General features: G+C 38.6%; 2 pseudogenes; one reads left to right on the top strand and one right to left on the bottom strand.

Moving 5' to 3' along the window:
- Nucleotides 1-970: 970 nt before the first annotated feature.
- On the top strand, nucleotides 971-16,231 carry LOC104214820 (5-epi-aristolochene synthase-like; annotated as a pseudogene).
- Nucleotides 16,232-19,500: 3,269 nt separating this feature from the next.
- Nucleotides 19,501-21,240, bottom strand: LOC104214817 (5-epiaristolochene 1,3-dihydroxylase-like; annotated as a pseudogene).
- Between the last annotated feature and the right edge of the window lie 6,226 nt (nucleotides 21,241-27,466).

Genomic DNA, 27,466 nt, shown 5'->3' on the forward strand with positions numbered 1-27,466 from the left:
TTTCCTTACCATTTTTATACCTAAGTAGGTCGAATTGAGAACTTTGACCTTATGCTTCTATTCACCACCTTGGTTTGTGGGATAAAAGATAATAATCTCGTGACAAAAATGTGGGATTATTTAAATTTCATATTTGAAATTTTCGGTTCCGATATAAGCAATATCAATTACACTAGTTATATGACATTTAATGTGCGATAATAATCCCGAAATAACTAATCCAAAAAAAAAAATGATATCACAATGGTGTTCTCCAATATCTCTTCATCCAAAGTCCTTTAAGAAAGTGTTAAAATTATAAATAAAAGTTTCTCCAAGTTTAATATATTATGAACTAAACTTATGTTTTATATTATACCCGTATATTCCATTATTAGCCAATTACACCTACCAAAAAGGTCTATCCACCATCGATTCACTACAAAAGAATATTAATTCCAACAAAATGGAAGTGTTACCAACCCATTATCGAAGTGTGACAATAAGCCAGACTGTTTGACCAAACTTCTAAAATTAATTTATTTTGAGAAATTTTTTTTTTCAAACGTACTTTTTTTAGAAGTACTTTTGGTGAGAAACAGTGTGTATTTGGCTAATTAATTTGAAAAGTACTTTTGAGCAGCTGTATTAGTGTTTGATCATGCTTTAAAAAGTATTTCTAAGTATATTTTTTTTCTCAAAAATGCTTTATTTTATTCAAAAGCAATTTTTTCCTAAATCTTGGTCAAATACATCAACTTTGAAAAAAAAAATACTTTTTTCTTTACTTTCTAGTTTGAAAAAGTTTGGCCAAACTGGCTATTAATTGTTGTTTTAAACTTACATTACTGAGACGCCAAGGAAGAAATCAAAAGGCTGCTGAGTACTACTGCTGGGTACTATCTGGTATTTGGTCAAGTAAGACAACTGAAGAAATAATTATAAATACTTATGCCTTCTCTTCCATTTGAGTCATCGTCTCTCACTCATCACTCTTTCATATATCCTAGAGTTTATTTCTTCTGAAGCACCGAAAATTCTCTTATAAATTAATTAGCAATGGCTTCGGCTGCAGTTGGCAATAACCTTGTGAAGATTGAGGAAGAAGAAGAGATTGTTCGCCCCGTCGCCGACTTCTCTCCTAGTCTTTGGGGCCATCAGTTCCTTTCTTTCTCCATTGATAATCAGGTACTTACTAATTATCTTTTCTTCTTACATACAGAGCCATTGTCGTCTTTGTGCTTATTGGATAATGTATTTTGAACGTTTATTTTTCTGTTCTTTAAAATACATTATATATAGGTTGCAGAAAAGTATGCTAAAGAGATTGAAGCATTGAATGAACAAACGAGGAATATGCTGTTAGCAACTGGAATGAAATTGGCTGATACATTGAATTTGATTGACATTATAGAACATCTTGGCATCTCCTACCACTTTGAAAAAGAAATTGATGAGATTTTGGATCAAATTTATAACCAAAACTCAAACTGCGACGATTTGTGCACTTTTCCACTTCAATTTCGATTGCTCAGGCAACATGGTTTCAACATCTCTCCTGGTATAAGTTCATCATGAAGCACACCTTTAAAATTGTTGTTAAAATTATTATCCATTTATTGCAAGAACGTTAATTAATCTTGAGCTTTCTTTCTTGAAATACCTGAAATTTTCTGTCACGACCCAAGTTTTCTCTCCATGAACTATCATGATGGCACCTAGTCTCTACGACTAGGTAAGCCTAATAAAACCTCGAAAATAAAATAAAAATGCGAAACTAACAATTTACAGGAAAATATTGTAAAGGAGTTTAAAATGTCGCTCGGCATATACAATAACACTCTCTCAAACTGAAAAAACACTCCCAAAACCCGAAATCTCATGAAATTACAAGCTACAGAAGTACATAGTGTATCTAATCTCCAGAAAGTCTAACAACAAAGAAAAATATAGGAAGTCTATAACTAAAGAAGGAACAGAGAGGGACTTCTAGGTATGCGGACGCGACAGATATACCTCAAAGTCTCTGGATCGCCCCTCACTGGAAGTATGGCTGAGAGATAGAACCTGGATCTGCACACGAAAAACATGTGCAGGAAAGGGCATGAGTACACTACAACGGTACCCACTAAGTGTCAAGCCTAACCTCGGTCGAGTAGTGATGATGAATGTTAGGGCGCTACTAGTTTTTATATATATATATAGGTAAAAACAATATGAAATGTGACAGTATAATTAAAATACTCATAGTCGATAAAGAATAAAATCACATAAAGAATATAACTCATTACACAGAGATAGTAACAAGGGATCTCCTAGGATATCGTCCCGTCCCAAACGTAAGTGTGCAGAGGATATCCCGGGATATTGTCCCATAGTCCAAATTGTAAATATGTAGGGAATCTCCTGGAATACCGATCCGTAGTCCCAAAGTAAATATCCAGTACAGGGAGATCTCCCGGGATATTGTCCTGTAGTCCCAATTATAAATGTGCAGGGGGATCTCCCGGAAGACCGATCCGTAGTCCCAAAGTAAACATGCAGAGGGATCTCCCGGAATACCGATCGTAGTCCAAAAGTAAACACACAATAGTCTCAAGAAACAATTCTATTCAAGTTCGTATCAGGAAAACAAGAATTCTCTACTCTAAACATGCTACACAAAAATCCAAGTAAGCAGTTAAAGCAGGTAAGACAGTTAAGTCACATAAGCATGCTTTCTTAAGCTAAACAAAAGGCTTCATATACTAGTGTTGCTCATTTAAAAGAAAAACATAGATATTTATTTAATGAAAACGGGATTTTTTCAACAATTAGCACATGTATGCACTCGTCACCTCACGTACACAACATTCATATAACAACAGTACCAAATCCTAAGGGGAGTTCCCCCACACAAGGTTAGGCAGGCCACTTACCTCGAACCAGCTCAAAAATCAATCCTTTTTCTATCACGCTCTTGCCACGAGTATCCAACTCCGAGTGGCCCAAATCTAATCAAATCAATTACATAACGTAAATAAAACTACAAACAACTAATTTAGCTAATGAAATCGGAGCTAAGGCAAGAAAATAGAAAAACACCCAAAAATCCTCCCCGAGCCCACGTCTCAGAATTGGGTAAAAGTTATCAATTTAGAACACCCATTCATTTACGAGACCACTTGTCCAAAAATCACTTAATTCCGACAACTAAAATTCGATCAAAACCCAAAATCTTGGTTGGAGAACTTTTCCCCCAAATCTCATTCTTCCACTCAAATTCTTAGATTAAATGAGGAAAATAACAATAGATTAGTGTATAAGAACCAAATTAGAGTTAGAATTCATTACACAATCTTTCTCCTTCAAAATCTATAACGACCCAGCCGGTCGTTTCATGAGTTACCGCTCTGTTTTACCCATTTCTGCTTCTTATTGCTTTGTTCAGTTGTATTATATGTTATTGGGTTTATTGGTTCGGGTTCGGAGAGATTTTGGTAAGGTTTGAGACACTTAGTCTCTTTTGAGTAAGCTTAAGTTGGAAAAGTCAATCGAATGTTGACGTATGTGTTAAAGGACTCGGATGTGAGTTCCAATGGTTCGGATAGCTTTGGGAGGTGATTTGGGACTTAGGAGAGTGATCGGAATGTGTTTTGGGGGTTCAGAGTAGATTTAGGCTTGAATTGGTGAAATTGGAATTTTTGGCGTTTTCCGGTTGATAGGTGAGATTTTGATATGGGGGTCGGAATGGAATTCCAGAAGTTGGAATAGGTCCTTTGTGTCATTTGTGACGTGTGTGAAAAATTTCAAGTTATTCGAACGAGGTTTAATAGACGTTTTGATTGAAAGGGGAATTTTGAAGTGTTTGGAATTCTTATGCTTGAATCCGATGTGATTTTGGTGTTTTGATGTTGTTGTGAGCGTTCCGAAGGTTGGAATAAGTTTGAATAATGTTATGAGGTATGTTGGCATGTTTGGTTGAGGTCCTGAGGGCCTCAGGTGAGTTTTGGGTAGTTAAACGGATCAAATTGCATTTTAAAAAGTTGCAGATTTTAGCTTCAGTTCTGTTGCAGGTTTTTCTTCATCGCGATCGCGTGAGGAGGTTCGCGATCGCGTAGAGCTGTCTCAGGGGGCATCCAAGTTATTCTTTGCGTTCGCGTAGATAGGGCTGCGATTGCATGAGTGTAGGTTTCTGTGTATCGCGATTGCGTGAGCTCATTCACGATCGCGTAGGTGTAAGACTCTGAGCATCGCATTCGCGTGGGTATATACGCGATCGCGTAGAGTGAAATTTTGGACCAGTGGAGTTTGTGCTTCACGATCGCGATGGGTTATCCGTGATCGTGATTGAGTAAATTAAAAAGCTGGGCAGTGTTTTAATAGCCCAATCCGCGACTCTTCTCCATTTTTCCACCATTCTTGAACGGGATTGAAGCTTTTTAGAGAGATTTTTGAGGAAACCAAAGGGGAATCATTTGGAGGTAATATTCTTGACTTCATAACTCGTTTATATGTGATTAAAGGTCTAATTAGTGGTGAGAATTTGGAGCTTGAGATTTAGAGACCTTAAAATAAAAATTTGAGGGGTCATTTGAACTCCGATTTTGTGCTCCGTGATCATGATAGGTTTTCCACAATCGCGATTGAGTAAATTAAAAGGCTGGGCAGTGTTTTAATAGCCCAATCCGCGACCCTTCTCCATTTTTTCACCATTCTTGAACGGGATTGAAGCTTTTGAGAGAGATTTTTGAGAAAACCAAAGGGGAATCATTTGGAGGTAATATTCTTGACTTCATAACTCATTTATATGTGATTAAAGGTCTAATTAGTGGTGAGAATTTGGAGAGATCAGTGCAATAATGGGTAATTAGGGCTTGAGATTTAGAGACCTTAAAATGGAAATTTGAGGGGTCATTTGGACTCCGATTTTGATATTCTTGGTATGTATGAACTCGTGGGGGGGGGGGGTAAGGATTCCGTTGTTGTGATTTTTATCGAATTTCGAGACTTGAGACCGGGGTCGGGTTGGACCAATTTCAGAATTTTTGGTATAATTTGATTATATTTGCTTGGGCTTCGATCCCTTAGCATATTCTAATGTTATGATTCTGATTTTGGGTAGATTCGGTGCGAGTTGAGGCCGAGGCGAGAGGCAAAGGTGTTGCGAAGTAGTAGTTCATCCGGTTTGAGGTAAGTAACCATTGTAAATGTGAGAACTGTTTGGACTGAGTTCCCTGAATCCTAATATTATGCCCGAGTGGCTGTGAGGTTAATAACTAAGAAGGGTTGAGGACCTAATGGTGAGGATTATAAATATTATGGATTGGGTTGCACGCTGCAGCAATATTATATGTATATATTATGGATCGGGCTGCACGCCGCAGCGATATATATATTGGATCGGGATGCGTGTCGCAGCGATATGACGCTTGGGCTGTAGGAGCCCCTCCAGATTCTGTACACCTCCAGTGAGCATAGTCGACTATAAACTGTGGATCGGGCTGCACGCTGCAGCGGTTATTATGATTATTACTATTTTGAGATAATATTGAGCATGAGTGCTGAGTGTGAGTACTGTGTGACGAGAGATGAGTCACGAGTGACTGGGAGGCTTTCCCGAAAGGCTATAATTATGAGTGATACCTTGCCCGAGGGGCCCATTTATTACATTTTTGCTGATTTCACTCTTCTTTTATAATAAGCCTATCTTGAAAACTGCCAAATAAACGATTTCAAGTATTTCAATTGAAACTGAAGCTTTATGAAGAAACTGGTTTTGAAACTGTGGAGTTTGACTTGATATTCTGTTATTTACTCTTTTATATGAATTTTTAACTGCTCGTCACTGCTTTCAGACCTTATTTACTTTAGTTACTTACTGAGTTGGCGTACTCACGTTACTCCATGCACCTTGTGTGTAAATCCAGGTACCCGAGCGACAGAGTGAGGGTTCCCAGCATTTTCAGAGCTTATCGGAGATTGCAAGGTAGTTGCACGGCGTCCGCAGCCCTGCTTTCCTCCTTCCTATCTTGTTCTTTTCTACATTTTAGACTTGTCATGTATTAGACAGTCGAATTTTGTTTATTAAGAGGCTCTAGACTCGTGACACTAGATAGTTGGGCTGTGTTGGTCTATTTTCTTTAATGTTTCCGCACATTTCAGTTGTTTTATACATTTCATATGAGAATTTTTATATTTAATCAGTGCTAGAAAATGGTTTCGTAAAAGAAATTTATTGTGGTTAATGGTTTGGGTTGGCTTACCTAGTAATATGATAGGCGCCATCACGACCGGGCATTTGGGGCCGTGACAAAATCTCCCCATAAATCGCCCTCCATCGAGCTCCAATTCGATTTCAGAAGTTATGAATTTCAAACCCTCGATTTCTCTCTTTCTGCCCATCGATTTTCGCTTATGCTAGGGGTCCACTGCACCTGTGGTCCCGCTTCTGCGGCTCCTACCCCGCACCTGTGAAATTTCATTAAACGACCAGATTCTGCACCTGCACCCTTTTACTCGCAGATGCGGTTCCGCTTCTGCGATCCTTGAGCTGCATCTGTGACCTCTAATCCCCAAGCCTCAGGGAGTAACGTGAGTACGCCAATCTCAAGATTCTGTTGTTTACTCACGCTTCTACGGCGCCGCATCCTCCAATCCAAGCCTAATGAACTTGAAATCTCAAGAATTCTACAACCGACGCCAAAACCAACCAAAACATGTCCGATTGACCTCAATTTTCGTACACAAGTCACATTCAACACTACAGAACTATTCCAATTTTCGGAATCGGATTCCGACCCCGATATCAAAATCTCACTATCGATCCGGAAATTTAAAAAAATTAACTTTCGGCATTTCAAGCCTAAATAAGCTATGCACCTCCAAAACACAATCCGAACACGCCACTAAGCCCAAAATCATCCAACAGAGCTAACAGAATCGACGGAATTTCATTCTGAGGCTGTCTTTATACCGTTCCAACTACGATCCAAATTCTAAATCTTAAGCTCTCATTTAGGGACTAAATGTCCCAAAACACTCTGAAACTCAAAACGAATCTTCCTGGCAACTCACAATAGCAGAAATAAATACGGGAAAATTAGTTAATAGGGGAATAGAGCGTTAATTCTCAAAACGACCGGTCGGATCGTTACATCCTCCCCCTCTTAAAACATTCATTCATCCTCGAACGAGTATAGAGACATACCTGAAGTGGTGAAAAGATGAGGGTAACGGCTGCACATATCCTGCTTGGTCTCCCAAGTCGCCTCCTAGATCGGCTGGCCCCACCACTGAACCTTCACTGATATAATGTTCTTTGACCTCAGCTTTTGAACCTGCATGTCCAATATCACCACTGGCTCCTCAACATAAGATATATCCATGTCCAACTAGACTGAACTAAAATCCAACACGTGCGACGGATCACCGTAATATCTCCGTAGCATCGAAACATGAAATACCGGATGAACTCCTGCCAAGCTGGGAGGTAAGGCCAGCTAATAAGCAACCTCTCTGACATACTGCAACACCTCAAAGGCTCAACTTGCCCTTCTTTACAAATCACATAACGCCCTTCATAGGCGAAACCCGAAGAAAAACACGCTCTCCAACCATAAATAAAACATCGCGAACCTTTTGGTCCGCATAACTCTTCTGTCTGGACTGGGCTATGCGGAGTCTATCCTGAATCACCTTAATCTTCTCCAAATAGTCCTAAACCAAGTCTGTGCCCAATAATCTAGCCTCGCCCGGCTCGAACCAACCCACCGAGGATCTACACCGCCTACCATACAAAGCCTCATACGGTGCCATCTGAATGCTGGACAGATAACTGTTGTTGTAGGCAAACTCCGCCAGTGGCAAGAATTGATCCCAAGAACCTCCAAACTCCATCACACACGTGCAGAGCATATCTTCAAGAATCTGAATAGTGAGCTCGGACTGTCCATCCGTCTGGGGATGAAATGAAGTGCTCAACTCTACCCGGGTACCCAACTCATGTTGTACGACCCTCCAGAACCGTGATGTGAACTGAGTACCTCTATCTGAAATGATAGAAAATGGAATACCATGCAGACGAACAATCTCCCGGATATAAATCTCAGTCAACCGCTCTGAAAAATAGGTAGTACACACAGGAATGAAGTGTGCGGACTTGGTCAGCCGATCCACAATCACCCAAATGGCATCGAACTTTCTCAAAGTCTGTGGGAGTCCAACTACGAAGTCCATGGTGATCCGCTCCCACTTTCACTCCGGAATCTCTATTTGTTGAAGCAAGCCTCCCGGTCTCTGGTGCTCATATTTACCTGCTAACAATTGAGGCACCGAGCTACGAACCTAACTATTTCTTTCTTCATCCACCTCCACCAATAGTGCTGTCTAAATCCTGGTACATCTTGCGGCACCCGAATGGATGGAATACCGCGAACTCTGGGCCTCCTCTAGAATCAACTCCCGAAGCCTATCAACAATTGGTACACATACCCGACCCTGCATACTCAATAACCCGTCACCACCAATGGTCACATCTCTAGCATCACCATGCAACACTTTGTCCTTGAGGACAAGAAAATGAGGGTCCACCTGAAGGGAGTACCCTTCTGGGTCATCCTGGTCATAGGTGATGCAATTGATGGAAATCCCTCAACAAATCGACTGTAGTAACCTGTCATGCCAAGGAAACTACAGATCTCTGTAGTTGAGGATAGTCTGGGATAACCCTGCACTGCTTCTACTTTCTTCAGATCCACCTTGATCCCTTCACTCGATACCACGTGACCCAAAAATGCCATGGAATCCAACCAGAACTCACATTTCAAGAACTTTGCATATAATTTCTTTTCTCTCAAAGTATGAAGCATTGTCCTCAGGTGCTGCTCATGATCCTCCCAACTCCGGGAGTATACCAGGATGTCATCAACAAAGATAATGACGAACGAGTCAAGATATGGCTGGAACACACTGTGCATCAAATGCATAAATGCTGATGGGGCATTGGTCAGCCCAAATGACATAACAAGGAATTCGTAATGACCATACCGAGTCCTGAAAGCAGTCTTCGGGATATCTGACTCCCGAATCTTCAACTGGTGCTAACCTGAACGCAATTCAATCTTAGAAAACACTCGAGCACCCTGCAACTGATTAAAAGATCATCAATACGAGGCAAGGGATACTGGTTCTTCACTGTAACTTTGTTCAACTGGCAATAATCAATGCACATACGCATATAACCATACTTTTTCTTCACAAACAAGACAAGAACACCCCAAGGTGATACACTGGGCCGAATAAAATCCTTATCAAGTAATTCCTGCAACTGCTCCTTCAACTCCTTCAACTTAGGAGGAGCCATACGATAAGGAGGAATAGAAATGGGCTAAGTGTCTGGTAACAAATCAATGCCGAAATCAATATCTCTGTCGGGTGGCATACCTGGAAGGTCAGCTATAAACACATTAGGGAAATCCCGTACTACTAGGACTGAATCAACTGTAGGGGTATCGATACTGACATCTCTCACATAAGCTAGATACATGTCACACCACTTCTCAAACATTCGCTGAGCCTTAAGGAATGAAATAACTCTACTGGGAGTGTGATCTAAAGTAACCCTCCACTCTACTCACGGTACACCTGGCATAGCCAGCGTCACGATTTTGGTGTGATAATAAAGAATAGCATAATGGGGCGACAACCAGTCCATGCCCAAGATAACATCAAAATCTACCTTGCTGAGCAATAATAAATCGATTTTGCTCTCAAAACCACTAAGAGCAATCAAACACAACCAATAAATATGGTCCACAATAAGAGAATCTCCCATAGGAGTAGAAACATAAATAGGGGAACTCAAAGAGTCCCGAGATAGGCCCAAATGCTGGGAAAAATAAGAGGACACATAAGAATAAGTGGAGCCTGGATCGAATAGAACTGATGTATCTCTATGACAAACCAGGACAATACCTGTGATGACAGAATCAGAGACGACAACCTCAGTACGGGCAGGAAGGGCATAGTATCTGGCCTGGCCTCCCCCTCTAGGGCGACCTCTACCTCCCCGACCTCCACCTCTAGCTGGCTGAGCAGGTGGGGTAGCAACTAGTGCTGTAATCATAGCCTGAGGACTTGGTGGAGCACGCTGTGGCTGAGAATGTTGTAGAGGTGCACCCCTCATAAGTTTGGGGCAATCCCTCACCATGTGGCATGTGTTACCACATTCAAAACAAGCTCTAGGAGGACGTAGCGACTGTGAATGGCTCGGGCCAGGACTGACCACTAAAAGCACCCAATGCAGGAGGTGCACTAGATACTGGAGGTGCATAATAAGGCTCCTGAGGTCTAGGATGAGCTAGAATATCACTGGCTGCTGGAAGAGCTGAATGAATGGGGCGATGCATATAACCCTTACCATGATGAACTGCAGCTGGAGCACGAGCACTAGAATAATGGCCCGACTCTCGAGACCTCTTGGCCTCCCTCTTCTCTCTATCCCGAGCAAGCATGCCCTCTACTCTCCTATCAATTCTCACTACCTGCTGATAAGAAATATCCATCTCCAACTTCTGGGCCATGCTAGACGTGATGCTGGAAATGATCCCCTCAATAAACCGGCAAACTCTCTTACAAACTATAGAAATCAAGGTTGGTGCATGCCTAGCCAAGTCAGTGAAACGGATAACATACTCTGAAACAGTCATAGTACCCTGGCGCAAATGCTCAAACTCAGCACGCCATGTGTCTTTGAGGCTCCGAGGAACATACTCCCTCAAAAACATATCTAAAAACTTGGTCCATGTAAGGGAAGCTGCCGCTAGACTGTCCAACTCAAAAGTACGCCACCACTGATAGGCTTCTCCTTAAAGTTGGAAGGCAGTGAAAGAAACCCCACTCGATCCTGATATACCCATAGTGTAGAGGAAACGGTAGCACTCTTCCAGAAATCCCAAAGCATCCTCTGATGCTAGACCACTGAATGTAGGAGGCTTGTACTTCTTGAACCTCTCAAGCCTCTACTGCTCATCCTCCGAAGCTACTGCCCTATCCTCGGGCTGAACTGGGGCAACAAAAGGTACCGATATAACCTCTGGGATCTGATCAACCTGGACCCGCTACTCTGGGGTGCGGGCGGCAGAAGTCTATGCTCCTACCCCAGCCTGGGATGTGGCTGCAGCAAGGGGAATCAACCCTGCCTGAGTTAGAGTGGTGTACATGCTCATGAACTGTGCAAGGGTCTCCTGGAGAGCTGGAGTAGTAGTAGCAGTAGGCGTATCAGGTGCCTGGCTCTGGCTGGAGCTGCTGGTGGCTCCTCTGCGGTAGCTCACGCAGGTGCTCCGGCTACACCACATGTGCGTCCTCGGCCTCTACCTCGACACCGACCTCTGGCGGCTCTAGTAGGGGGCGTAGGTGTCTGGTCATCTCTGGTAGCACGTGTCCTCACCATCTGTGAGAGAATAGAAGACAGAGGTTTAGAGTTTTGATATCAAAATCTCGCAGGACAAGAAGATCAAATGAAGTGGAATTTTACTAACAGTTACATAGCTTCTCGTAGATAAGTACAGACATCTCTGTACCGATCTACGAGACTAAAATAAATCGGCTTGTGATTAATGACTCCTATGAACTTAGAGCTCTGATACCAACTTGTCACGACCCAAGTTCTCCCTCTGTGAACTGTCGTGACGGCACCTAGTCTCTACGACTAGATAAGCCTAATAAAACCTCGAAAATGAAATAAAAATGCAAAACTAACAATTTATAGGAAAATATTGTAAAGGAGTTTAAAATGTCGCTCGACATATACAATAACACTCTCTCAAATTGAACACAAAACACTCCCAAAACCCGAAATCTCATGAAATCACAAGCTACAAAAGTACATAGTGTATCTAATCTCCAGAAAGTCTAACAACGAAGAAAAATATAGAAAGTCTATAACTAAAGGAGGAACAGAAAGGGACTTCTAGGTCTGCGGACGCGGCAGATATACCTCGAAGTCTCTGGATCGCCTCGCCTCATTGGAAGTATGACCGAGAGGTAGAGCCTGGATCTGCACACGAAAAACATGTGCAGGAAAGGGCATGAGTACACCACAACGGTACCCAGTAAGTGCCAAACCTAAGCTTGGTCGAGTAGTGACGAGGAAGGTCAGGGTCCTACTGATTTTATATTTATATATACAAAACTAGGTAAAAACAGTATGAAATATGACAGTATAATTAAAATATTCACAGTCAATAAAGAATAAAATCACATAAAGAATATAACTCAGTACACAGAGATAGTAATAGGGAATCTCCCAGGATATCATCCCGTAGTCCCAAATGTAAGTGTGCAGAGGATCTGCCGAGATATCATCCCGTAGTCCAAATCGTAAATATGTAGGGGAATCTCCCAGAATACCAATCCGTAGTCCCAAACTAAATATCCAATACAGGGGGATCTCCCGGGATATCGTCCCATAATCCCAATTATAAATGTGTAGGGGGATCTCCCAGAATACTGATTTATAGTCCCAAAGCAAACATGCAGGGGGGTCTCCTGGAATACTGATCCGTAGTCCCAAAGTAAACACACAATAGTCTCAAGAAAGAATCTTACAATTCTATTCAAGTTCGTATAGGAAAATAGGAAATATCTACTCTAAACATGTTACACAAAAATCCAAGTAAGAAGTTAAAGCAGATAAGACGGTTAAGTCACATAAGCATGCTTTCCTAAGCTAAACAGGAGGCTTCATATACTAATGTTGCTCAGTTAAAAGAAAAACATAGATATTTACTTAATGAAAATAGAGTTTTTTTTAACAATTAGCACATGTACACACTCGTCACCTCACGTACACAGCATTCATATAATAACAATACCAAATCCTAAGGGGAGTTCCCCCGCACAAGGTTAGGCAAGCCACTAACCTCGAACCAACTCAAAAATCAATCAGATATCACGCTCTTGCCACGAGTGTCCAACTCCAAGTGGCCCAAATCTAATCAAATCAATTACATAACGTAAATAAAACTACAAACAACTAATTTAGCTAATGAAATCGGAGCTAAGGCAAGAAAATAGAAAAACACCCAAAAATCCTCCCCTGGCCCACATCTCGGAATCGGGTAAAAGTTACCAATTTAGAACACCCATTCACTCATGAGACCACTCATCCAAAAATCACTCAATTCTGACAACTAAAACCCGATCAGAACCCAAAAACTTGGTTGGGGAAATTTTCCCCCAAATACCCATTCTTCCACTCAAATTCTTAGATTAAATGAGGAAAATAAAAATAGATTAGTGTATAAGAACCAAATTAGAATTAGAATTTATTACCCAATATTTCTCCTTCAAAATCTCCCCAGAAATTACCCTCCACCAAGCTCCAATTCGATTTTAGAAGTTATAAATTTCAAACCCTCGTTTTCTCTCTTTTTGCCCAGTGATTTCCGCTTCTGCGAGGGGTCCACTGCACCTGCGGTCCCTTTACTCGTAGATGCGGTTCCGCTTCTGCGGTCCTTGAGCCGCATTTGCGACCTCTGATCCCCAAGCCTCAGACCATATCTGGGTCACCAACACTCTTCTGCGGTGCCGCACCTGCGGTCCAAACTCTGCATGTGCGAAACCATCAGGTTCAGCAAGTTCAGAAATTACCTAAGTCCAAATTCCAATCCGTTAAGTATCCGAAACTCACCCGGGGCCCCCGAGACCTCAACCAAACATACCAACCAATCCTAAAACATCATACAGACTCAATCGAACCCTCAAATCATATCAAACAATGCTAAAACCACGAATCATCCTCCAATCCAAGCTTAATGAACTTGAAATCTCAAGAATTCTACAACCGATGTCGAAACCAACCAAACCATATCCGATTAACCTCAAATTTTGTACACAAGTCACATTCAACACTAAGAAACTATTCCAACTTTCAGAATCGGATTCCGACCCCGATATCAAAATCTCACTATCGATCCGGAAACTTCAAAAATTCAACTTTCGGCATTTCAAGCCTAAATAAGCTAATGACCTCCAAAACACAATCTGAATATGCCCCTAAGCCCAAAATCATCCAACGGAGCTAACGGAATTGACAGAATTCCATTCCGAGTCCGTCTTTATACCATTCCAACTACGGTCCAAATTCTAAAGCTTCAGCTCTCATTTAGGGACTAAATGTCCCAAAAGATTCCGACACTCAAAACGAATCTTTGCAACAACTTACAATAGCAGAAACAAATATGGGAAAAGCAATTAATAGGGGAACAAGGTATTAATTCTCAAAACGACCGGTCGGGTCATTACATTTTCAGCAAATTCCAAGATGAAAATGGCAAATTCAAATAGTCTCTCGCTAGTGATGTCTTAGGGTTATTGAATTTGTATGAAGCTTCATATGAAAGGACTCATGCTGATGATATCTTAGAATATGGACTTGCTTTCTCCACTATCCATCTTGAATCTGCAGCTCCACATTTGAAATCTCCACTAAGGGAGCAAGTGACACATGCCCTTGAGCAATGTTTGCACAAGGGCGTACCTAGAGTCGAGACCCGACTCTTCATCTCATCAATCTATGAGAAGGAACAATCAAAAAATGATGTGTTACTTCAATTTGCCAAATTGGATTTCAACTTGCTCCAATTGTTGCACAAACAAGAACTTGCTAAAGTATCAAGGTGGGATATATAAAAACGATGGACCCTTTTTGATTGATCATATCTCAAGAACTAATGTAAATTTGTTATGATGCATATGGTGGAAAGATTTGTATTTCGTAACAACGCTTCCATATGCTATAAATCGAGTAGTTGAATGCTACTTTTGGGCATTAGGAGTTTATTTTGAGCCTCAATACTCTCAAGCTCGTGTCATGCTCATTAAGATAATATCAGTGATTTCGATTGTGGATGACACCTTTGATGCTTACGGTACAGTTAAAGAACTTGAGGCACACACAGATGCCATACAAAGGTATGCACGTCATCAATTCACTTATTCAGATATACCTCGATAGTGAATGTCGTCGTGAAAAGATTAAGACGAACTTTTACTCATTATAGTTGTGTTCTTTCAAAATGCATGAGTTCACCTTAATTTTGTCATCCTGCAGATGGGATATTAACAAAATTGATTGGCTTTCTGATTGCATGAAAATCAGTTATAAAGCTATTCTAGATCTTTACAAGGATTATGAAAAGGAATTGTCTAGTGCTGGAAGATCATATATTGTCCGCCATGCAATAGAAAGAGTATGTTTGAGCAACTTAACTATCGAAATATATTTTTCCTTAATCCATTTCTCTCTTTATGTTACCTTCTGTACGTTTTTTAGTGATCAGAAACTTGATACAATTCGATCAATATTATCTAACATGTGAACATGTATATTTTATATTCACAGATGAAAGAAGTAGTAAGAAATTATAATGTCGAGTCAATATGGTTTATTGAAGGATATATGCCACCTATTTCTGAATATCTAAGCAATGCACTGGCAACTACTACATATTACTACCTTGCGACAACATCATATTTGGGCATGAAGACGGAGCATGATTTTGAGTGGTTGTCAAAGAATCCTAAAATTCTTGAAGCTAGTGTGATAATATGCCGAGTTATTGATGACACAGCCACATACGAGATATGAGTTATATCTCACAAACTTTTATAATTATATGTGATTTGGAAAAATAAAGTATTGCGGCAATATAAAAGCTAACGCCTAATCTATCTACCTTTCCAGGTTGAGAAAAGTAGGGGCAAACTGCAACAGGAATTGAGTACTGCATAAGAGATTATGGCATATCAACAAAAGAGGCAATGACTAAATTTCAAGAAATGGCTGAGGCAGCATGGAAGGATCTTAATGAAGGACTTCTTAGGCCCACTCCTGTCGCTACGGAGTTTTTATCTCATATTCTCAATCTTGCCCTTATTGTTGAGGTTACTTATATACACAATCTAGATGGTACACTCATCCGGAGAAAGTCTTGAAACCTCACATCAATGCCCTACTTGTGGAGTCCATCGAAATATGAGCTGCCAATTCTTGTTCATCTTCCCAAAATTCGTTCTTCATGGATTTGTTGATGTATAAAGTTGTTAGGGTCAGGGAGCGACTTTTGTGGTTGTGCAGTGCACTTCCTATCTAGGACCTTTTTAAGATCCTTGTAAGAAACAACGTTACTTGCATATCAGATGTCCCGCAATTACAGATTTATGGAGTAATCTTGTTATATATCAATAAGTTTAAGTTTTGAAGTTTGTTATGGGAATTTTTCTTTTTCTGTAATTAGAGTCTCTTGTGACCTATTTGTAACACACGACGAAGAAGAAGATATAATATGATCTCTTTTAAGTTTCCTTTCTAATTCTCTTGTTTTTATTCTCTATTTATATTATTTTAGAACACGTTATGAGCACTTTTATTCTCACTCTGAAACAATCCCTTCTTGAAATCATTGAGCTAGATGATATGAACGAGGGTCTCTCTAATATATCCTGTTGCATCTGCATGTATTATTATCGCTCTCCCTTAACCTCTCCTTCTCTGTTTGGCTCTTAGCCATATCAGAGCTAATATCCTGCAATTTTTAACAGTTCACTATGTGTTGACATGTTAGAAATCACGATTTAATCTTATTATTAGGAGCATGTTGTACTGCTGTATTAGACAAGAGTATACTGAGAGAGCTGTAACGTATACATTTGAAATGGACAACAGAGTATTTTTATCAATTGCAGTAGCCAATTTAGCAGTGTGAGATCTTGAATGTTGCTTGGTCCAAAATAAGTGTAGATAGTGCTATCAATGATTCTTTAGAGAGTTATATTTATCAGCATATTGGCCACTAGTAATGAGTCCATCCGCAAATATAGTGCATATATGATATTTCGTACCCGTTATGGATGCACCATTTTCCTTCGCCGCTACATCTGACTCAATATATTTTTCAGTACGACTTTTCTGGTCTTTTTAACTAACTAAAGTTAGCCGATCGAGAGCTTTTTTTATCATGTATGATGTAACTCCTATATTGAAAAGAAACTTGTGGGCCAAGGCTTAAATTAATAGAAACTTTTAGAAATCACTATGTTTTAGTGGTTATTAGCTAGTTGTAGCTACCATTTACTATATTACTTCCTATAGCTATTTTTCAGATTTTTTAGAGTGTATTCGATGTATTTAAGCTACTGTATTCATAAATACAGTAGCATTTCTAGGCGTGAATCAGGGGATTACAGTTAGATAGATTTTTATATTCGAGTGTATTCGACTGTATTCATAGCGTGAAATATGGGATTACAGCTGGACAAATTATTGTACTCGACGGTATTCACGGCGTGAAATAGAGGATTACACTGTTTTTAAACGAAAAGTGAATCAATTAACATAATAGACTCCTAATATAACTCAACAAACTCAATTATAACACACAAATTTTGTATTTCCAGTTATAAAAAAGATTCTCAACCAAAAGAATACCCCAATAACATAACAATCTTCAGAGAAATTATATAATACATCTGAATACATAAATTATATTAATTAAAAATAAATTTATGAATACATTCGTGGAATATGGCGAGACAGTGAATACAATGAAACACATAGAATACAGCGAGATATATTAAAATACAATGAAAAAAAAAGACAATGAATACAATGAAATACATAGAATACAGTGAGATACATTGAAATACAATGATAAAAAAGACAATGAATACAATGAAATACAACGAGATACATTGAATATATTAACAGAAATTCAAGTTGTTCAGCCCCCAACTCTGTCGTCTTTGTTCAATACAAAAATAATATTAGCTACGTTATTTTCAACCATTAAAAAACATATGAATATAATAGCACCCAATTGTTTACATATCACACTAAGTCCCAGCAAAAAACTAATCTCACATCTTGACCATAAAGAATATGGTGTTGGCTTCAACAATGCTTTTTCATTCCTTCAGCTCTTAAGAACCAGTAATGCAGTCATGCCTAATATGCAGTGCAATCCCAAAAAAACCATCCTATGGAGATATACAAATGAATACATTTTATGCATCTGCTTTTTAGGGCGTGTAATAGAAAGTCGATGCAAATAGAGAGAGATATGGGAAAGGGGATATTAGAAATTGAGGGGATATGAGATAGAAAAATAATACAAAGCTTATTTTATGGCTTAAGGGTAGGAGGTGACCATAAATAGATATTTGACTATAAAAAGTCAAAAGGTAACTATAGAATATAATTTTTTAAAAGGGTATTTATTTAAAATAAATAAGATATCAATCTTTGCTATAGGAAGTAACTACTCTTTAAATTAACAACATACCTTGTGCATGATGGGTCTCCAAGGAAATGGGAATAGCGAATTACACCATTAGGTGTAGGTGCTTTACAGAGGTGAAATCTTCTAGTTCTTCTTACTGACCTGAAACCAAACTGGATTGCCATAGATTCAGCAATGTTGTGGTTTAAGTAGTGTAGTCACTACTAGAAAATTGCGAAAAATTGTTCAAAAATACCGACCGAAATCGATCAAAAAACTAAAAAAACTGATCGATTTCAGACCAACTTTAATCCGTCGAAATTAGGCTAGTCGGTAATAAATAGCGACCGTAGTCGATCGCAATTTCCGACAGATTTCGATCGGTCAATTAAATTTCACAAACAACCAAAAAAAGAAAAAATCTATCGAAAAAACCGATCGAAGTGGGTTTGTATTATGGCATGATATTATTCTACTACTAGATCATTGGTATACTTTGGTTTTAGACTTTTTTTTTATTTTATTTGTACACTTTAATTGCATTTTCGCGTGAAAATATACCGACCGAAGTCGGTGGGTTTTTTAAAATGACCGACCGAAATTGGTCAGTTTTTGAATATTAACTTTAATTTATTTTACATAAAAAACCGACCAAAGTTGGTCGGTTTCTTAAAAAATAAATTTCACGGGTCGCCAAAATAGTTTCTCACATTTTTGCGCAAAAACAAAAGCGATCAAAGTTGGTCGGTCTCGTAAAAAAAAATTAAAAAATAAAATATTTTGTGTCTAGTACATGGATGGAAAAAAAAGCAGCAATAATAACTCTCCATTTTCATCCCTGGCGCTATGCCACCAATACCAGATTTGCTATTATAATGCTTCAAGAAACTCCGACGTATAAGTATTCATTTTGATATCTCCTAAAAGAGGCCTCTCCCACATGACATATTTACTTTAATTACCAAAAAAAGGAAGGTAAAAACTGAATAATACTGTATATACAGTCTTCTGTCCTGCATCCATATATAAGATTCAAACTGCCTGAATTTTCAGTTGCACTACTCAAGCGATTCTTGACTCGTACAGAATAATACGAAAAGTAATACAATTAAGCTTCTTATTTAAACTTTTCAAAAAGATTGTCCAAAACACCACATAATAACATCTTCTTCCTAAGAAGTTCTGATCATCACGGTACAGGTCACCCGTCCTCCTTGTACATTGAATGTGACACATATCAGTATTTAATAGTATATAAAAACTACATTTATTAGAAATAGGTAGAAACTGAAACGTCAGAAAGATTGTACAATAGTGAGGTTGACAATGAAATTAAAAAACCCGATGCCATTAAATTACTCACGAGAAGGTTGATAAGGAGTAGCTCTTAGGTAAAGGTCACCCTTTCTAGCAATAGTTATTCCAGCTAATTCCGTCAAGTCCAAGTCACTTGGCTTCATTCCGTTTGAGAGTTTCCAGTCGAAGTGATATAACTGTTGAGCCAATGGCAAGTAAAGATTAGCCAAACCGAATGACATTCCAGGACAAATTCTCCGTCCACCACCAAAGGGAAGAAATTTAAAATTATTACCAAAAAAATCCACAGCGCATTGCTCAAATTTCTCTGGCTTAAAACTTTCTGCGTCATCCCAATATTTTGGATCTCTTCCCAATGCCCAAACATTAACCATAACTTTGGTCTTCGCTGGAAAAGAGTAGCCGTTTATATCTGTATCTTCCCCGCATTCCCTTGGAACCAAAAGTGGAGATGGTGGATTAAGTCTCAAAGTTTCTTTAATAACTAACTTTAAGTATTTCAGCTCCTCCACATCATTTTCATCAAATGTTACTTTGTTTTTAAAGGCTTCTCTCACTTCTGCCTGAGCTTTGGTGAATACACTAGGATTCTTCATCATTTCAGCCATAACCCATACAGTTGTTGTTGATGAAGTTTTTGTTCCAGCAGCAAACATGTCCTGCAGATTAATAATGATCAAATTACAACATTAAATTATTTTTCTAACAAGAAATTCTTTTTCATGGTAAAAATTAAAAATATTTTAGCTATGGCAATGGATATGGGAGAGTAAGAAAAGCATAGGATTGTAGTATTTAATAGTACTTACAACAATAGCAACTTTGATTTTGTCATTGGTTATGGGAAATTGAAGACTTGTATCATTCATAAGTCTTAGTAGGACATCAATTAAATCTTCACCTCCTAATGCTCCGTTAGTTTTTCCAGTTGCAAGATTTTTCTTGTGCTCGTTGATGACATTCTCAACAATAGCATCTACCTTAAGGTGGGCATTCAGCAGTTTACGCTTCATTCCACTGAGAACATGAAGAAACTTGTATGAAGGGAAGATATCGGCCACATCAAAGCCTTCTGCTAACCCAATTACTTCTCTGATCTTTTTGGCAAATATGTCTTGACCCTTGCCCAAATGCTGATCTACACGTCATAGAGCTCGCGAACCAAATGATCCTTTGCGTAAAATTAACTAGCTCACCTGAAGAAGAATCTGACCGGATAGAGTCAATGAGACGAACGACTTCATCACGTCAATGACCGAACATTCTTTGCATTGAGCAGTTCCATGACACAAATTTTACGCATTTGTCTCCAGTGATCCCCATAAGGGCTAAATGGGATGTCAGACTGGTTATAACATATAATGTCCATGGCTAAAATTTTAGGCCTAGATGCAAAAACGATGTCATGAGTTTTTAGTACTTCTTTTGCCATCTCCCTAGAAGTGACCACAACTGCAGAAATTTCACCAAATTGAAGGTGCATAAGTGGTCCATATTTTTTGGCTAAATCTCTAAGGATATGGTGTGGTTCTCCACCAAGCATATGAAGCATACTTCCTAGTATTGGTATTTTCCATGGACCTGGTGGCAATTTTTTGGTTTGGCTATTGGAGTTCTTCCATTTCCTTAACAAAAAGAGGAAAGATAGAAATAGGAAAATGGAAACCAAGCTGAAGAATTCCATTTTGCGAGATAAATGGAGGATTATTTGGTTCGATGATATAATTCATAGGTCAGTTGTGTGTGGTCTTTTATAGGCTTTTGTTTTTGCCAGAAAAGGGATATGTAAAGACAAATATAATGGAGTATGTTATAAATATATTATATTATGGATGTTCATTTAGTACTCCATTGTAAATAATCTTCCTGAAGAAGCTTATCCATATGGGACTCCACCGTAAATATGTTTATCCATTTAGTACTCTATTGGAAGTAAGCTTCCTGAAGAAGGTTATTACTTCGGTACCCGGTTATGGATAAACATTACCCTAGGTAGAAGATTATCCATACCGGGTATAATAAGCCTATCCGTTCAGTACTCCGTTATGGATAAACATTGCTCTCAGTAGAAGATTATCCATATCTGGTATAGTAGCAGCTTACACAGCAGCTTGTAATAGCAGCTTACATAGCAGCTTGTAGTAGCAGCTTACACAGCAGCTTACACAGCAGCTTCCTTTCTTCTATAAATAGAAGAGATTTTAGTTCATTATGTACATCAGTTTGAATTCGAATAATATATCAGTTTCTCTCTATACTTGTCATTACTTTACAGTCTTTATTTTATAACACGTTATCAGCACGAAACTCTGACATCTCGAGCAAATACTTTGAAAGTATTAGAGGTAAGAACTTTCTTTTCCTAAATAATGTCAAATCTTTCTAAACTTGAATTTGTAGCCCTAGATATATCAGGCAAAAGCTACATGTCTTGGGTGCTTGATGCTGAAATTCATCTTGATGCGATGGGTCTGGTAGACACCATCAAGGATAAAAATCAAGCATCAAACCAAGACCATGCCAAAACAATGATATTCCTACGCCATCACCTTGATGAGGGCCTGAAAATGGAATATCTCACTATTAAAGATCCAGTCATACTGTGGAATAATTTGAAAGATAGATATGACCACCTGAAGATGGTCGTTCTTCCACAGGCACGTTATGATTGGACTCATCTAAGGCTACAAGATTTTAAATCTATCAGTGAGTATAATTCTGCTATGTTCAGAATTATTTCCCAATTAAAATTATGTGGTGATAATATTACTGATCATGATATGTTGGAGAAAACTTTCACCACTTTTCATGCCTCGAATATGCTCCTGCAGCAGCAATATCGAGAGATGGGATTTAAAAAGTATTCTGAATTTATCTCACATCTTCTTATAGCAGAGCAACATAATGGGCTATTAATGAAAAATCATGAAAGCCGGCCTATTGGTTCTTGTCCATTCTCTGAAGTGAATGAGACGAACTTTCACCAAGCTAAACGTGGAAGAGGTCGTGGCCCCAGTCATGGTCATGGCCGTGGTCGGGGAAGAAACCCCAATCATGGTAATAATAATGCACCAAAGAAGCCTCCTCACCACCAGCAGTGGAAAAGGAAGGAACAAAAGCATGAAGCGGTGCAAGCGCCAAATGCAGAAAATGCATGCTATAGATGTGGAGGAAAAGGGCACTGGTCACGTACTTGTCGTACGCCAAAGCACCTGGTTGAGCTTTATCAAGCCTCCCTGAAGAAGACAGAGAAAAATGCTGAAGCAAATTTTATTTCTGAAGATAATTTAGACTTCATGCATTTGGATGTAGCTGATTACTTTGCACTCCCAGAAGGAGAAACAAGTCATGTAATCGGTAGTGAATCTGTAGAAATGTAAATATTTTAATTTTTGTTGTTTGTAATAGATAGTATGGTTATGTAATTGTTGTACATAAATAAAAGTTATGCTTTGATAATGATGTTTACTATAATATATTTTATTTATGTTATTTTGAAGAATATGGATAACCCTCAAATTATGTTTGGATCAAAGACAAATCATGAAGATATTTGTGTTATTGATAGTGGAACAACTCATGCCATATTCAACGATCAGAAATACTTTTCTTATTTGCATAAGGAAAAAGCAAATGTTTCAACAATTTCTGGTAATATAAGTTTGATTGAAGGCTCCGGAAGAGCCATAATATTTCTGTCTAAGGGAACAAAACTTATTATAGACAATGCATTGTTCTCCTCCAAGTCCCGAAGAAACTTGTTGAGTTTTATAGATATCCGCCGAAATGGGTATCATGTTGAGACAATAGATGAAATGAACAGGGAATATCTTTGTATTACAAAGAATATTTCTGGCCAGAAATGCATTGTAGAAAAGTTACCAACTTTATCTTCTGGCTTATACTATTCAAAAATTAGTACAATTGAAGCACACTCTATCGTAAACCAGAAGTTTACGGATTCAAATACTTTTGTGCTTTGGCATGGCCGTTTGGGCCATCCCGGATCAATAATGATGAGACGAATTACTGAAAATTCGAGTGGGCATCCATTAAAGAACTTGAAGATTCTTACAAATGACGAATTTTCTTGTGATGCTTGTTATCAAGGAAAAATGATCACTAGACCATCACCAATGAAGGTTGGTATTGAATCCCCTGCCTTTTTAGAGCGTATACATGGGGATATATGTGGACCTATTCACCCACCAAGTGGGTTGTTTAGATATTTTATGGTCCTAATAGATGCATCTTCAAGATGGTCTCATGTGTGCCTACTATCATCTCGCAACCTGGCGTTTGCAAAGCTATTAGCCCAAATAATTCGATTAAGGGCACAATTCCCAGATTATCCTATAAAGGCTATTCGCCTTGATAATGCTGGAGAATTCTCATCTCAAGCTTTTGATGATTATTGTTTATCCGTTGGGATAAAAGTTGAACATCCTGTAGCTTATGTTCATACTCAAAATGGCCTTGCAGAGTCATTTATTAAACGCTTGCAATTGATAGCAAGACCACTACTTATGAAAATAAAATTGCCCACTACTACTTGGGGCCATGCTATCTTGCACGCAGCATCGCTTATCCGTCTCAGACCGATACATTATAATAAATATTCTCCGTCACAATTAGTTTTTGGTCATGAACCAAATATTGCTCATCTACGAATTTTCGGATGTGCTGTATATGTGCCAGTAGAACCACCACAACGTAGTAAGATGGGACCACAAAGAATGATAGGAATATATGTTGGGTTTGAATCACCCTCTATTATTCGCTATCTTGAACCATTAACAGGAGATTTATTTACTGCTCGATTTGTAGATTGTCGGTATGATGAAACAAATTTTCCACAATTAGGGGAAGAGAAAAAGGAAATCAAAAGAGAAATTGTGTGGAAAATTTTATCATTATCTCACTTTGATCCCCGTACCCCTATATGTAATCAGGAGGTCCAGAAGATCATCCATTTACATATAGGGTTACGGGGATCAAAGTGAGATAATGATGAAATTTTCCACACAATTTCTCTTTTGATTTCCTTTTTCTCTCGATCATCCATTTACAGAATATAGCAAATCAAATGTCAGATGCATTTACTGATTTGAAAAGGATAACTAAGTCACATATCCCAGCAGAGAATGTGCCTATCCGAATTGATGTCCCAGTAGGACCATCTACTAGCATGAGAGATAGTGAACCTAAAGCACGCCTGAAGCGTGGTAGGCCTTTGGGTTCTAAGGATCGAAATCCTCGAAAAAGAAAATCGACAAATGATCAAAACGATACTATGAAGGGATCTCCTAAAGAGACCCAAAATCTGATTAGTTCTGAGATTCCTGAAGAAATTATTGAACCCGAAGCTCATGTGAGTGAGGAACTTTTAATAAGTTTGATCGGTGATGGGATTAATTTAAATCGATCTGAAATAGTGGTGGATAATATTTTTGCATATAATGTTGCACTTAATATTATGCAAGATAGTGAGGATCTTGAACCTCGATCTGTCGAAGAATGTCGACAAAGATCTGATTGGCCAAAATGGCAAGAGGCAATTCAATCGGAATTGAAGTCACTTGCTAAAAGAGAGGTCTTTGGACCAGTAGTCCAAACACCTGCTGGTATAAAACCAGTTGGTCATAAATGGGTTTTTGTGCGAAAAAGGAATGATAAAAATGAAGTTGAAAGATACAAAGCTCGCCTTGTTGCACAAGGATTCTCACAACGACCTGGAAGTCGATTTTGATGAAACATATTCACCTGTTATGGATGCCATAACATTTCGATATCTCATCAGTTTAGCACTACATGAAAAGCTTGAAATACATCTAATGGATGTAGTTACAGCTTATCTGTACGGTTCACTTGATAATGAAATTTATATGAAAATTCCTGAAGGATTTAAAATGCCTGAAGCAAAATCTCAGGAAATGTATTCAATCAGATTACAAAGATCTTTGTACGGTTTAAAGCAATCTGGGCGCATGTGGTATAATCGCCTTAGTGAATATTTGCTGAAAGAAGGTTACATAAATGATGTTATTTGTCCATGTATTTTTATAAAGAAAATGGCATCAGAATTTGTTATACTTGCTGTTTATGTTGATGACATAAATCTTGTTGGAACTCCAGAAGAGCTCCAAAAGGCAATTGAATATCTTAAGAAAGAATTTGAGATGAAAGATCTTGGAAAGACAAAACTTTGTCTTGGTCTGCAAATTGAACATTTAGCAGACGGGATCTTTATCCATCAATCTGCCTATACAGAAAGGGTCTTAAAACGCTTTTACATGGACAAAGCGCACCCATTGAGTACACCAATGGTTGTTCGATCACTTGAAGTGAATAAGGATTTGTTCCGACCTCCAGAAGAGGACGAGGAACTCCTTGGTCCCGAAGTACCCTATCTCAGTGCAATTGGTGCACTAATGTATCTTGCTAATGCTACAAGGCCTGACATAGCATTTTCTGTTAATTTACTAGCAAGATATAGTTCTTCTCCTACACGGAGACATTGGAACGGGATTAAGCATATATTGCGATATTTAAAGGGAACTCTTGATATGGGTTTGTTTTATGCTAACAAAGATAGTGCAGACCTTGTTGGTTATGCAGATGCAGGTTATTTATCTGATCCCCATAAAGCTCGATCTCAAACCGGCTACGTATTTACATATGGAGGTACTATCATATCATGGCGCTCCACAAAGCAATCTATTGTTGCTACTTCTTCAAATCACGCTGAGATAATAGCTATTCATGAAGCAAGTAGGGAATGTGCATGGTTGAGATCAATAATTTATTTTATTCGAGAAAAATGTGATTTGGAATGTGAGAAAAGACCCACAATTTTATACGAAGACAATGTTGCATGCATAGCCCAATTGAAGGGAGGATTTATAAAAGGAGATAGAACGAAGCACATTTCACCAAAATTATTCTACACACACGATCTTCAGAAAAGTGGTGACATTGATGTGCAACAAATCCGTTCAAGTGATAATCCAGCAGATTTATTCACTAAATCTTTGCCAACTTCAACTTTTGAGAAGATGATATACAAGATTGGAATGCGGAGACTCAAATATTTGAAACAAGGTTTTCATTAGGGGGAGTAAAATACGCGATGCACTCGTTTTCCCTTACTAAGGTTTTTTCCCATGGGGTTTTCCTTATAAGGTTTTTAATGAGGCACCTAGCAATGCGTATTACTAAATATGTGTACTCTTTTTCCTTCACTAAGATTTTTTCCCACGTAGTTTTTCCTAGTGAGGTTTTAATGAGACACATTATCTATTAATGAACATCCAAGGGGGAGTGTTATAAATATATTATATTATGGATGTTCATTTAGTACTCCGTTGTAAATAATCTTCATGAAGAAGCTTATCCATATGGGACTCCACCGTAAATATGTTTATCCATTTAGTACTCTATTGGAAATAAGCTTCCTGAAGAAGCTTATTACTTCGATACCCGGTTATGGATAAACATTATCCTAGGTAGAAGATTATCCATACCGGGTATAATAAGCTTATCCATTCAGTACTCCGTTATGGATAAACATTGCTCTCAGTAGAAGATTATCCATATATGATATAGTAGCAGCTTACACAGCAGCTTGTAATAGCATCTTACACAGCAGCTTGTAGTAGCAGCTTGCGTAGCCGCTTACACAACAGCTTCCTTTCTTCTATAAATAGAAGAGATTTCAGTTCATTATGTACATCAGTTTGAATTCGAATAATATATCAGTTTCTCTCTCTACTTGTCTTTACTTTACAGTCTTTATTTTATAACAGAGTAGTATTTTTCTGCCACTATTGTTTGTCAATATCTGGTCAAAGCAGACTATTTTTACCAATTATTTTTCTAAGTCAAAACAATTCAGCTGACTCAAAGAACCA

Source organism: Nicotiana sylvestris, chromosome 5 (genome assembly GCF_000393655.2).
Source record: "Nicotiana sylvestris chromosome 5, ASM39365v2, whole genome shotgun sequence".
Taxonomy (NCBI): Eukaryota; Viridiplantae; Streptophyta; class Magnoliopsida; order Solanales; family Solanaceae; genus Nicotiana; species Nicotiana sylvestris.